This window comes from Nicotiana tabacum, chromosome 1 (genome assembly GCF_000715075.1).
Source record: "Nicotiana tabacum cultivar K326 chromosome 1, ASM71507v2, whole genome shotgun sequence".
Taxonomy (NCBI): Eukaryota; Viridiplantae; Streptophyta; class Magnoliopsida; order Solanales; family Solanaceae; genus Nicotiana; species Nicotiana tabacum.
Window position 1 is genome coordinate 18,442,788 of NC_134080.1, and position 12,116 is coordinate 18,454,903.

The following is a 12,116-nucleotide window of genomic DNA, read 5'->3' on the forward strand; positions in this document are numbered from 1 at the left end:
AGAGCAGTTGTTCGCTGAAAGGGACAACATTCGAGGAAGGATCGACGAGATTGGGCGCCACATCTACATGAGATGCCTAGCATGCGAGCAAAATGCCTCGGAAAACCCTCCTTGTTTCCATCATGGGCTGCGTCCACCGGATCATGAATGAATTGAAAAGCTTGCAGAGAGACCTCACACCTAGAACCACGAAAATGCCGAATGATGCCTCGAGGGCCCCCAAGTTGGAAGTCATGTTCATTTGACCTTTTGTTTTCCCATATGTTGTTTTCTTTTCTTTTAGTCAAATCGGGTTAAGAACTGTGGAGTCTGTACTATTTCCATTCTTTGTTTGAAGTAACTTGTAATCAAAATTTTGAGAATGAATTTAATGATTCCAAAAGAATTTTGCGTTTCTTTACTTTATGGCAGAACTACGCATGGTCTGATTCGCGCGGGGACGTGATACGTAGGCAATCCCCATAAGATTAGACCGCTTTTAATAAAGAAAGAAAGAAAAAAAAAAGAGAAAAAGAAAATACAAAAATAAAATAAAATACAGGGTTTCCCAAAGTACTTTAAAAAAAAGGACAAATGAGCAAGCCGGGATGACACATGTTGTTTGAAGCAAAGCATGTAGAAAACGGTTAACTGCCTAGGAGCATTGCATCCTCTATGTGTTGTGATCAAAGCTGTTAAACTCTAACGCTAACAAAGTCTGTTGTTGTCTGATTACCAGACAAGTTAGTTGTTAAAGAATTCTGGCAACACACTCTTACCAAACCAGATCCAAAGGACCGGTAGCAACAAGCATGACTACTTCAGAGAATAGTAACGAGGAAGAAAGGCCGATGAGCCAATTGTTAAAAGAAGCGATGGAAAAGATTGAAAGGATGGGACTAGAGATGAACGCAATGCAGCTAGCTTTAGCCAAGGCACAAAAGAGCCCTGAGCTACTGGGGCACATGCCGGAATACCCTCACTCCGGCCCTTCAACAAGCCTCCCGAATCCCCGTTATCATCAGGAAAGAAGCCCCCATGATTCCCAAGCTCCACCACCCCATCAACCTCTCCCAACGCCAAATATTCCCACTTTTGTGGGACCCACATCAGCCACCCTGCAAAGAACGACCAGTGAGCCATTGTTTCAGGCTCACGATACGCAATACTATCCCCCTGAGCCTACATTCCATGCCCCCGAACCACAGGCCTACAATCCGCACTTGGAGGTACCGGCAGAGATTGAAAAGCCGGTTAAAGCCCCTGAATAGGATGAGGTACTGAGAAAGTTCAAAAGCCTGGAGCAGTCCTTCAGGAACCTGCACGGATTGGGCAACCAAGTCAGCGTGGCTTACAAAGATCTATGCCCTTTCCCGGACGTCCAACTCCCGGCTGGGTTCAAGATGCCCAAATTTGATTTATATGAAGGGCACGGTGATCCCATGGCACATTTGCGGGGATTCTGTAGCAAAATGAGAGGGGCAGGCGGCAAAGATGAGCTGCTGATAGCTTATTTCGGCCAAAGTCTGAGCGGATCTGCACTGGAATGGTATACCAGGCAGGATTCCAGCAGATGGTACACTTGGGATGATCTGGCGCAGGCTTTCGCGGGTCATTTCCAATACAATCTCGAGATAGTCCCTGACCGTCTCACATTATTGAGGACCGGGAAGAAACGCGGGGAAAGTTTTTGCGAGTTCGGGTTCCGCTGGAGAGAGCAAGCGGCCAGAGTCGATCCTCCCATGAGAGAGGGAGAGATGATGGACTATTTCTTGCAAACATTGGATCCAACCTACTTTAGTCACTTGGTGACGACGGTTGGAAAATCCTTCAACGAGGTGGTGAAGATAGGGGTCATGATAGAAGAGGGTCTGAGGTCTGACAAAATCCTGAATTACTCAGCACTCAAAGCGACGACCCAGGCTATTCAGAACGGCACGCGAGGTGCACTGAGAAGAAAGAAAGAAGAAATTGCCACGATCGAGGCAGACAGTTGGTCCAGGTCTGGCAAGCCACAGTACAACCAACCCAGACCTCACAGGCCAAACTACCCATACAACCCACCACATCACTATTATCCACCCCAAGAACCGCATTTCACCGTCCATCAAGCCCAGACATACACCCAACCACCAGTTAGCCCACAATGGCGTGCGTCAGCTCCCCACAATACATACCCAGCTCCACATAATACTTACCCACCACCACAAAGTACCTACCCTCCACCCAGAGCATACAGGAACCCTCTAGGGACAGGTTTTCGAGGGAGTCGAGCTGCTAAGAATGATAGGCTACAAAAACATAGAGCCTTTATTGAGCTGGGAGAGTCCTATACCGCCGTATTCCACAAACTGAGACGGTTGGGTCTGGTGAGTCCTGTCGAACCTAGAGCGCAAAACCCCCTATCCCAAAATGTGAACAGGTCAATAAGCTGTGAGTACTGCTCAGGAATGCTGGGACATGAAACTGAAAAATGTTGGAGACTGAAGCAGGCGATACAAGACCTCATTGATGCTAACAAAATCGAGGTCCAGACGCCGGAGGCACCTAACATCAATCAGAACCCACTGCCAGTGCACCACGAGACTCACATGATCGAGTTGGTGTATGAGGGAGGAGAGTTGAGACAGCCCTCACAGACAGTGATGATGATCCAGGCTTCTCCGAAAGAAGGATCGACCAATGGAGGGACGGGGGTACAGTCGCAAGGAGAATGCGTCAAGCCAGTAGTGATATTGGGAAAGAGCCCGTCCGCCATAACAAGCAAACTCGAGCCCAACAAGTTGGTAACATCAGGGACTCCACCCACGCCTGCAGTTGTGTTGAAAGGGGCGTACAGGGAACTGGTCACTATAAAGCCTGTAGTCCAGCTGCCGATGATTGATAGCAAGGTTGTGCCTTGGAAATACGAGAAGGCAGTGGTGATGTACAAAGGAAAACAGGTGGAGGAAGTTAGTTGTGAAGCGCAAGGGCTGACTAGATCAGGTCGGTGTTTTGCTCCGGTGGAGCTGAGAAGAACCAACCCAGCTGCAACCAAGAAACCTGTGTCCGAAGAAGAGGCTGAGGAGTTCCTGAGGAAGATGAAAGTGCAGGACTACTCCCTCATCGAACAGCTGAGGAAAACACCGGCCCAAATCTCGCTGCTGTCATTACTAATCCATTCTGAGGAGCATCGTCGGGCCTTGATGAAGATATTAAACGAAGCTCACGTGCCCAACGAGTTTTCTGTAAACCACCTGGAAACCATTGCCAACAAGATTTTCGAGGTGAATAGGGTAACATTCTCAGATGATGACTTGCCAATGGAAGGTACGGAGCATAATAAAGCTCTCTACCTATCTGTCAAATATGAAAACTCGGTAGTTACTCGGGTATTGGTGGATAACGGTTCAAGTGCCAATATTTGTACATTATCCACTCTGAACCAGTTAAAGATCGACCACGGAAGAATCTGCAAGAATAGCATCTACTTCCGAGGGTTTGACGGAAATGGAACAGCCACTGTGGGGGATGTTGTACTCGAATTGACCATCGGCCCAGTCCTGTTTACCATGGAGTTCCAGGTGTTAGATGCCATAGTATCTTATAACCTTCTGTTAGGACGACCGTGGATTCACGCTGCCAAAGCAGTGCCTTCCACCCTCCATCAGATGGTCAAGTTCGAGCGGGATAGGCAGGAGGTCGTACTACACGGCGAGGACACGACGTGCACCATGGGCGGCGCCATTGTACCCTTCATAGAGACCGATGATGACAAAGGTCCTTGGGTCTACCAGATTTTCGATACAGGGTCGTCGAACAAAATTGCTGAAGGAGAAATCATCCCGCACCCTAGGGTAGCTGCCGCGACAGTCATGATGGTCTCGGAAATGCTGGGTAATGGATTTGTGCCGGGAAAGGGCCTGGGAGTCGAGCTTCAGGGGATTGTCCAACTTGTCTCCTTGCCTAAAAATCTGGAAACTTTCGGATTGGGGTTCAAACCAACCGCAACAGATGTAAAGCAAGCGCGGAAAATGAAGAAGAAAGTCTGGTATCTTCCCAAACCCGTGCCATGTCTTTCAAGATCTTTCGTCAGAGCAAGCGCCAAAGGGCCACCGGTCCCAAAGATTCTAGGACCATTGATTGGTATGGATGGAGACCTGAATCAGAGTTTCGAGAGGCTATTCGCTGATGTCAGTATGGTAGAAGCTGGAGAAGGTTCCAGCAGAGCAGAGATACAGTTTGTGGGGCCTGAGGCCAAAACCAACAATTGGACAGTTACTCCTCTTCCTGTCCGAGGGGAGTCTTGGTAGTAGGCTTTGATTTATGTTTTGTTTGTTTTGTTTTGTTCGGATTATTCCAGGATGTAATCCAAATTTTACTTTTGTTTCGTAAAAGTGTGAAACCTTTTATCCCGCAAGTTTAATAAAGTTCTCTTCTTTTGTCCCATTTTAATTTTGTTTTGTTCTTTTTCTTTCTGAACAGTTCTCTTTTTACTGGTTCTAATGACATGGAATGCACAGTGGATCTTTGACCTAGTCTAATAAATCAATCTGAATTCGACTTAATGACACAAGAGGTCGTTTGTAACGATGAATCTGAATATGACGAAGATAAAGCCTTCGAAGAGATAAATCGAGAACTGTGCCAATTTGAAGAGAAACCTAAGCCTAACCTAAATGGCACTGAGGCTGTGAATCTAGGAGACGCTGATAATGTCAGAGAAACCAAAATAAGCATCCATATTGAGCCGAATATCAGGGAAGAATTGATCAAAACCCTCGTGGAATTCAAAGATGTTTTTGCATGGTCATATGATGATATGCCGGGATTAAGCACCGATTTAGTGGTTCACAAATTGCCCACTGACCCGGCATACCCTCCGGTCAAGCAAAAGCTAAGGAAATTTAAAACAGAAATGAGTGTAAAGATCAAAGAAGAGGTGATTAAGCAGTTGCAGGCGAAGGTCATTCGGGTCACTCGATATCCCGAGTGGTTGGCCAATGTGGTACCAGTCCCAAAGAAGGATGGAAAAATCAGGGTGTGCGTCGACTACCGCAATCTCAACAAAGCAAGTCCCAAGGACAATTTTCCGTTGCCCAACATCCATATCCTGATCGATAATTGCGCTGGGCGCGAGATCGGATCCTTTGTGGATTGCTATGCGGGATATCATCAGATCCTGATGGACGAGGAAGATGCGGAAAAGACAGCTTTTATTACGCCATGGGGAACTTACTGCTATCGGCTAATGCCGTTCGAACTGAAGAATGCCGGGGCAACGTACATGCGAGCAATGACTGCTGTGTTTCACGACATGATACACAAAGAAATTGAGGTGTACGTAGATGATGTGATCGTAAAGTCTTGGCGTCAGGAAGACCATGTAGCAGACCTAAGGAGATTCTTCCAAAGACTCCGAAGGTATGATATCAAGCTTAACCCGGCCAAATGCGCATTCGGGGTTCTATCAGGAAAGCTATTAGGATTCATCGTTAGTCAACGGAGTATTGAGCTGGACCCATCAAAGATCGAATCCATCCGAGATTTGCCAACGCCAAAGAACAAGACAGAGGTAATGAGTTTGCTGGGTAGACTCAATTACATCAGCAGGTTCATCGCTCAACTCACAGCAACTTGTGAGCCCATATTTTGGCTGCTGAAAAAGGATGTTGCGGTAAGTTGGACGGTAGAGTGTCAAGAGGCTTTCGACCAAATCAAAGGGTATCTGTCTAATCCACCCGTGTTGGTCCCGCCTAAGCCAGGGAAGCCCTTAATTCTTTATCTGACAGTCCTGGAAAATTCATTTGGTTGTGTACTGGGGCAACATGATGACACAGGAAGGAAGGAGCAGGCCATTTATTATCTTAGCAAGAAATTCACAGTATATGAGGTCAAGTACACTCAACTCGAGAAAACATGTTGCGCCCTAACTTGGGTAGCTCAGAAGTTGAAGCACTACCTGTCCTCGTATACTACTTATCTCATATCCCGTTTGCACCCATTGAAGTATATCTTTCAGAAACCTATGCCCACATGAAGGTTGGCAAAATGGCAAATTCTGCTCACAGAGTTTGATATCGTCTATGTGACGAGGACAGCCATGAAATCCCAGGTGCTGGCCGACCATTTGGCAGAGAATCCTGTTGATGAAAAATACGAGCCTTTAAGAACGTATTTTCCCGACGAAGAGGTGATGCATACAAATGAGCTGGAGTTACCCGAGGAATTGGGTTGGAAGCTTTTCTTCGATGGAGCTGCGAATGCGAAAGGGGTTGGAATAGGAGCAGTACTCATTTCTGAAACAGGACGCCATTATCCTGTTACGGCTCAACTACGCTTCTATTGCACCAATAATATGGCCGAGTACGAAGCTTGCATTTTGGGTCTGCGATTGGCTGCGGACATGGATGTCCAAGACGTTTTGGTCTTGGGATACTCGGACCTCTTGGTACATCAGATTCAGGGTGAATGGGAAACACGGGATTTGAAACTCATACGATATCGACAATGCTTGCACGATCTGAGCAAGCGATTTCGATCGGTGAAGTTCAAATATATCCCGAGAGTTCATAATGAGGTTGCGGATGCATTGGCCACCTTAGCATCAATGTTGCACCACCCTGACAAAATGTATGTTGACCCTCTACACATCCAGGTTCGTGATCAGCACGCTTATTGCAACACGATGGAAGAGGAAGCGGATGGCAAGCCCTGGTTTCATGATATCAAGAAGTACCTCAAAATGGGGATATATCCGGAACAGGCCACTAGAGACCAAAAAAGAGCCCTTCGGCGCCTGTCAAATGGTTTCTTCCTCAGCGGAGGAGTGTTGTACAAAAGAACCCCGGATTTGGGATTGTTAAGATGTATAGACGCCGGTCAAGCCACGACGGTTATGGCAGAGGTACATGCTGGAGTTTGTGGGCCACATATGAGCGGATATGTATTGGCAAGGAAGATCCTTCGAGCAGGGTATTATTGGCTTACCATGGAGCATGAATGTATCACTTTCGTGAGGAAATGCCATCAGTGTCAGATACATGGAGATTTGATTCATTCTCCGCCAACAGAGTTACAAACGATGTCGACACCCTGGCCGTTTGTGGCATGGGGCATGGATGTCATTGGACCTATCGAGCCGGCAGCGTCCAACGGTCATAGGTTCATTCTGGTAACCATTGACTACTTCACCAAATGGGTTGAGGCTAAAACCTTCAGGTCGGTAACTAAAAAGGCAGTGGTGGATTTTGTTCACTCCCATATCATCTGCAGATTTGGGATCCCAAAAGTGATCATTACGGACAACGGTGCAAATCTTAACAGCAGTTTGATGAGAAAGGCATGCAAGCAATTCAAGATTACACACGGAAATTCCACCCCATATCGTCCCAAGGTGAATGGAGCGGTCGAAGCAACCAATAAAAATATCAAGAAGATACTGCGAAAGATGGTGGAAGGATCTAGACAATGGCACGAGAGATTACCCTTTGCTCTGTTGGGTTATCGCACTACCGTCCGGACTTCCATAGGTGCAACTCCTTATTTGTTGGTGTACGGAACTGAGGCCATAATACCGGCGGAGGTCGAAATTCCGTCCCTCCGGATTGTCGCTGAAGCCGAGATTGATGATAATGAATGGGTCAAAGCTCGATTGGAATAGTTGAGCTTGATAGATGAGAAAAGATTGGCAGCGGTGTGCCATGGTCAGCTGTATCAGAAGAGAATGGCAAGAACATATAATAAGAAGGTACGCCCCAGGAAGTTTGAAGTAGGGCAGCAGGTATTAAAGAGGATCCTCCCGCATCAGGTCGAAGCAAAAGGCAAGTTCGCCCCAAATTGGCAAGGGCCTTATATCGTGACCAGAGTGTTGTCCAACGGTGCTTTGTGTCTGACGGATATCGAGGGAAGATGTGTCGACATGGCTATCAATTCGGATGCAGTCAAGAGATATTATGCGTAATTTCTTTGATTATGGCAATTATTGGTTCGTTTGTTTGTACTTGGTACTTATTGGATAATGAAATGACGGAGGCAATTCTTTCTTCTACCCAAACACTTTTAACCCTTGTTTCTCCCTTTTTGAGCCTTAAGTTATTCTTTCATACCCCTCTTTTAGAATCACTAACGGAAAAGATATGAAAAAAAGAAAGAAGAAGAAAAGAAAATGTTTAAGAGAAAAAGAAAAAAAAGAAGAAAAAAAAAAGAAGAAGATAAAAATCACAAGAAATACAAAACCGTGGGAACTACGTTTGACCTGATTCCTCAAAGAGGATACGTAGGTGCCTCACGGCTCGGTCATAGTGTGCATAATGTCCATAAGTATGCATAATAGGCACAGTGTGCATAACGCACATAGCTCAACATAGTGTAAAAATAAAATCCCCCAAGCAAGAAAACTGGGGCAGAGGTTATGTTTTAAAGTTCCAACAAAGGTTTGATCCCAAAAGTTGTAGCATATCACCCATCAAGTTATTTCATTTTTTATAGCCTTTCTTTTAGCCCCACACCAAAACCAACATCGACGTCTAAAAGACCTCCCGATCAATATCCAAAAGGTGCCAAGTCAGGCAAATAAAGCCGATAATAATACACTGATCCCCGGCAAAGAAGAGGAGCATAAAACTAGAAATGAATTGATATTCCAAAGGAATCTCCAGAAGAGAGGGTCATATCGACAGCACTCCAATCCTCCGTTGAAAAAATAAAATGAGAGAGTCTTGGCGGTGAAAAACCTTCGCAGGCACCGCAAGGCGACGAAAGATGAGGGATATAAAATAAGAGAGTCTTATCGGTGAAAACCTTCACAGGCACCATAAGGCGCCAGGAGCTGAGAGAAAAGAGAGAGTCTCATTAGTGAAAACCCCTCGAAAGGCACTATGAGGCGACAAGACAAATCAACAAAAGGATCCACATTCACAAAGAAATGGACGCCCATTTATCCCCAGCAAGTAAGGTCATCAGGCAAGTGGATTGATACAAATAGACTGGGTCGGGAATCTATGGTGCACGTCATGATCACAAGGACCAGTCATGTTATCCAGATAAGCTCTTCTCTTTTCCTTTTCCACCAAGTATTGGTTCAGAAAGAGTTTCCTCCTTTTCTATCTTTTTTCATTTTTCTTTCTAAGAATTCGTTTTGAAAAAGATTTTTCAAAGTTTACTACCAGAGGCCAAAGGGGTACGAAAGCAAAATACAAAAAGGGTAGGCCAAGAGCCGAGGCAATAAGACAAAAGGCATCGGCTGCAAAACCAAAAGACGAATTGAGTAGAAAAATGGTGACGTAAAGAGAGCGGAAAATGACGGGTGAAGGACTTGTGGACCAAGTTACGAGAAGGTTTCCCCGCAGAATGTTGATAAATCCCGGACCCAAATCCGAAGTGGTCAGATGCCACAAGAAAGGGAAATCAATCCGGTGCAAGATATCCCCAGGCAAAGCAATTCTATGCCTTGCAGTTCCGGGAGGAAGTAAACTCTTGAAGGGAGTAGTTTAGAGATTAAAAGCAGACTCCCACAGCATGTCCTGAAAAGAGAATGCAGAAAAGGGGATAAATGGAAAACCACCCCCAAGCAAGCAACGTCGTCCACCAACCAGTTGTTGGAGCATAGAGCAAGGAAAAGAAAAGGGAAGAATCACCCCCACAACGGAAGGATCACCGTTGCCCCACCATGATTAAAACTAACTAAATCCTTTTGTCTGCTGCAGGAAAATAAAGGTTGATGATGGCAGAAGGACGCGATACCAGAAAGGTCACCAAAACCGGGGCAGAAAATTTTCTGCCGTTGCCAAATACTTTCTCGGAGGAACGAGAAAACAAAATCAAATATGTCTTAGTTTAAATAGGCGCCCACCTGTATAACGAGAGGAATACTTTTCAGTCTTAGTTTAAATAGGCGCCCACCTGTATAACGAGAAGAATATTTTCAGTCTTAGTTTAAATAGGCGCCCACCTGTATAACGAGAGGAATACTTTTCAGTCTTAGTTTAAATAGGCGCCCACCTATATAACGAGAGGAATATTTTCAGTCTTAGTTTAAATAGGCGCCCACCTGTATAACGAGAGGAATACTTTTCAGTCTTAGTTTAAATAGGCGCCCACCTGTATAACGAGAGGAATACTTTTCAGTCTTAGTTTAAATAGGCGCCCACTTGTATAACGAGAAGAATATTTTCAGTCTTAGTTTAAATAGGCGCCCACCTGTATAACGAGAGGAATACTTTTCAGTCTTAGTTTAAATAGGCGCCCACCTGTATAACGAGAGGAATATTTTCAGTCTTAGTTTAAATAGGTGCCCACCTGTATAATGAGAGAAATATTTTCAGTCTTTGTTTAAATAAGCGCCCACCTGTATAATGAGAGGAATGTTTTCAGTCTTAGTTTAAATAGGCGCCCACCTGTATAACGAGAGGAATACTTTTCAGTCTTAGTTTAAATAGGCGCCCACCTGTATAATGAGAGGAATAATTTTCAGTCTTAGTTTAAATAGGCGCCCACCTGTATAACGAGAGGAATACTTTTCAGTCTTAGTTTAAATAGGCGCCCACCTGTATAACGAGAGGAATACTTTTCAGTCTTAGTTTAAATAGGCGCCCACCTGTGTATAACGAGAGGAATATTTTCAGTCTTAGTTTAAATAGGCGCCCACCTGTATAACGAGAGGAATATTTTCAGTCTTAGTTTAAATAGGCGCCCACCTGTATAACGAGAGGAATACTTTTCAGTCTTAGTTTAAATAGGCGCCCACCTGTATAACGAGAGGAATACTTTTCAGTCTTAGTTTAAATAAGCGCCCACCTGTATAACGAGAGGAATATTTTCAGTCTTAGTTTAAATAGGCGCCCACCTGTATAACGAGAGGAATATTTTCAGTCTTAGTTTAAATAGGCGCCCACCTGTATAACGAGAGGAATACTTTTCAGTCTTAGTTTAAATAGCCGCCCACCTGTATAACGAGAGGAATACTTTTCAGTCTTAGTTTAAATAGGCGCCCACCTGTATAATGAGAGGAATAATTTTCAGTCTTAGTTTAAATAGGCGCCCACCTGTATAATGAGAGGAATACTTTTCAGTCTTATTTTAAATAGGCGCCCACCTGTATAACGAGAGGAATACTTTTCAGTCTTAGTTTGAATAGGCGTCCACCTGTATAACGAGAGGAATATTTTCAGTCTTAGTTTAAATAGGCGCCCACCTGTATAACGAGAGGAATACTTTTCAGTCTTAGTTTAAATAGGCGCCCATCTGTATAACGAGAGGAATACTTTCCAGTCTTAGTTTAAATAGGCGCCCACCTGTATAACGAGAGGAATATTTTCATGTTTTAGTTCAAACATTTCGGGTTTTGAGAGCAGTAACCCCACCGAAAGGCAGAAGGTTACAATAGGAGTACCCAGTAGGAAACAATAAAAATCCCCAGCACCGGGAAGCAGAAGGTTGCAAACTCAGGCGCACAAATCAAAAGGACGCGTAAGGACGCGTTTTGAAAGAAGCAGCTTGTGAACATTAAATCATGCCCAGCATGGCAAATCTGATGAAGAGAGTCGTACCACCAGAGGAACCACTGAAAAGCTTAATGAAGAAAGCCGTGTCCCCAGCGGACCAAGCAAAATGATGAAAACCGGCATTCAGAAAGGCAGAGGACCGGTGTAATCCCCAAGTTCACAAAATAAAAGCATCGGAGGAAAACGCAAGCCGACAAGAAAGCAAGGCGACGAGAACAAGTTGAAGATAGATGAGATCCTATGATCCATAGTCTAGCCTAGCTTCTTGTTTTTCCTTTTGGCACAATGTAACCGGGAGATCGGTAAGCGATAACAGCATACAGCAGCATGTAATAGCACACAACAACAGCGAACGTTACAGTCACACGGTAGTCCCAGCTACCGAAGCTTCCCAAACTACATTGACCTGATTCCTGTTCAGCCCAGGATATGTAGGAAACCTCTGAAGCCAAGGTTCGGTCAAATCTTTTTCAAAAAATGCTTCGCACGGAGTACGCGGATGAGCAAAAATCGCTCACTTTGACTTTGCACGAAGACCCTTCATGTCTTCGGGCAAAGAGGGGCAGCTGTAAGCACGTGATTTTTGCTTCGCGGAAATTACTCCAAAAAGAAAAAGAAAATATATGCATAAGTGTTTCTTGTTATTGGTTGATT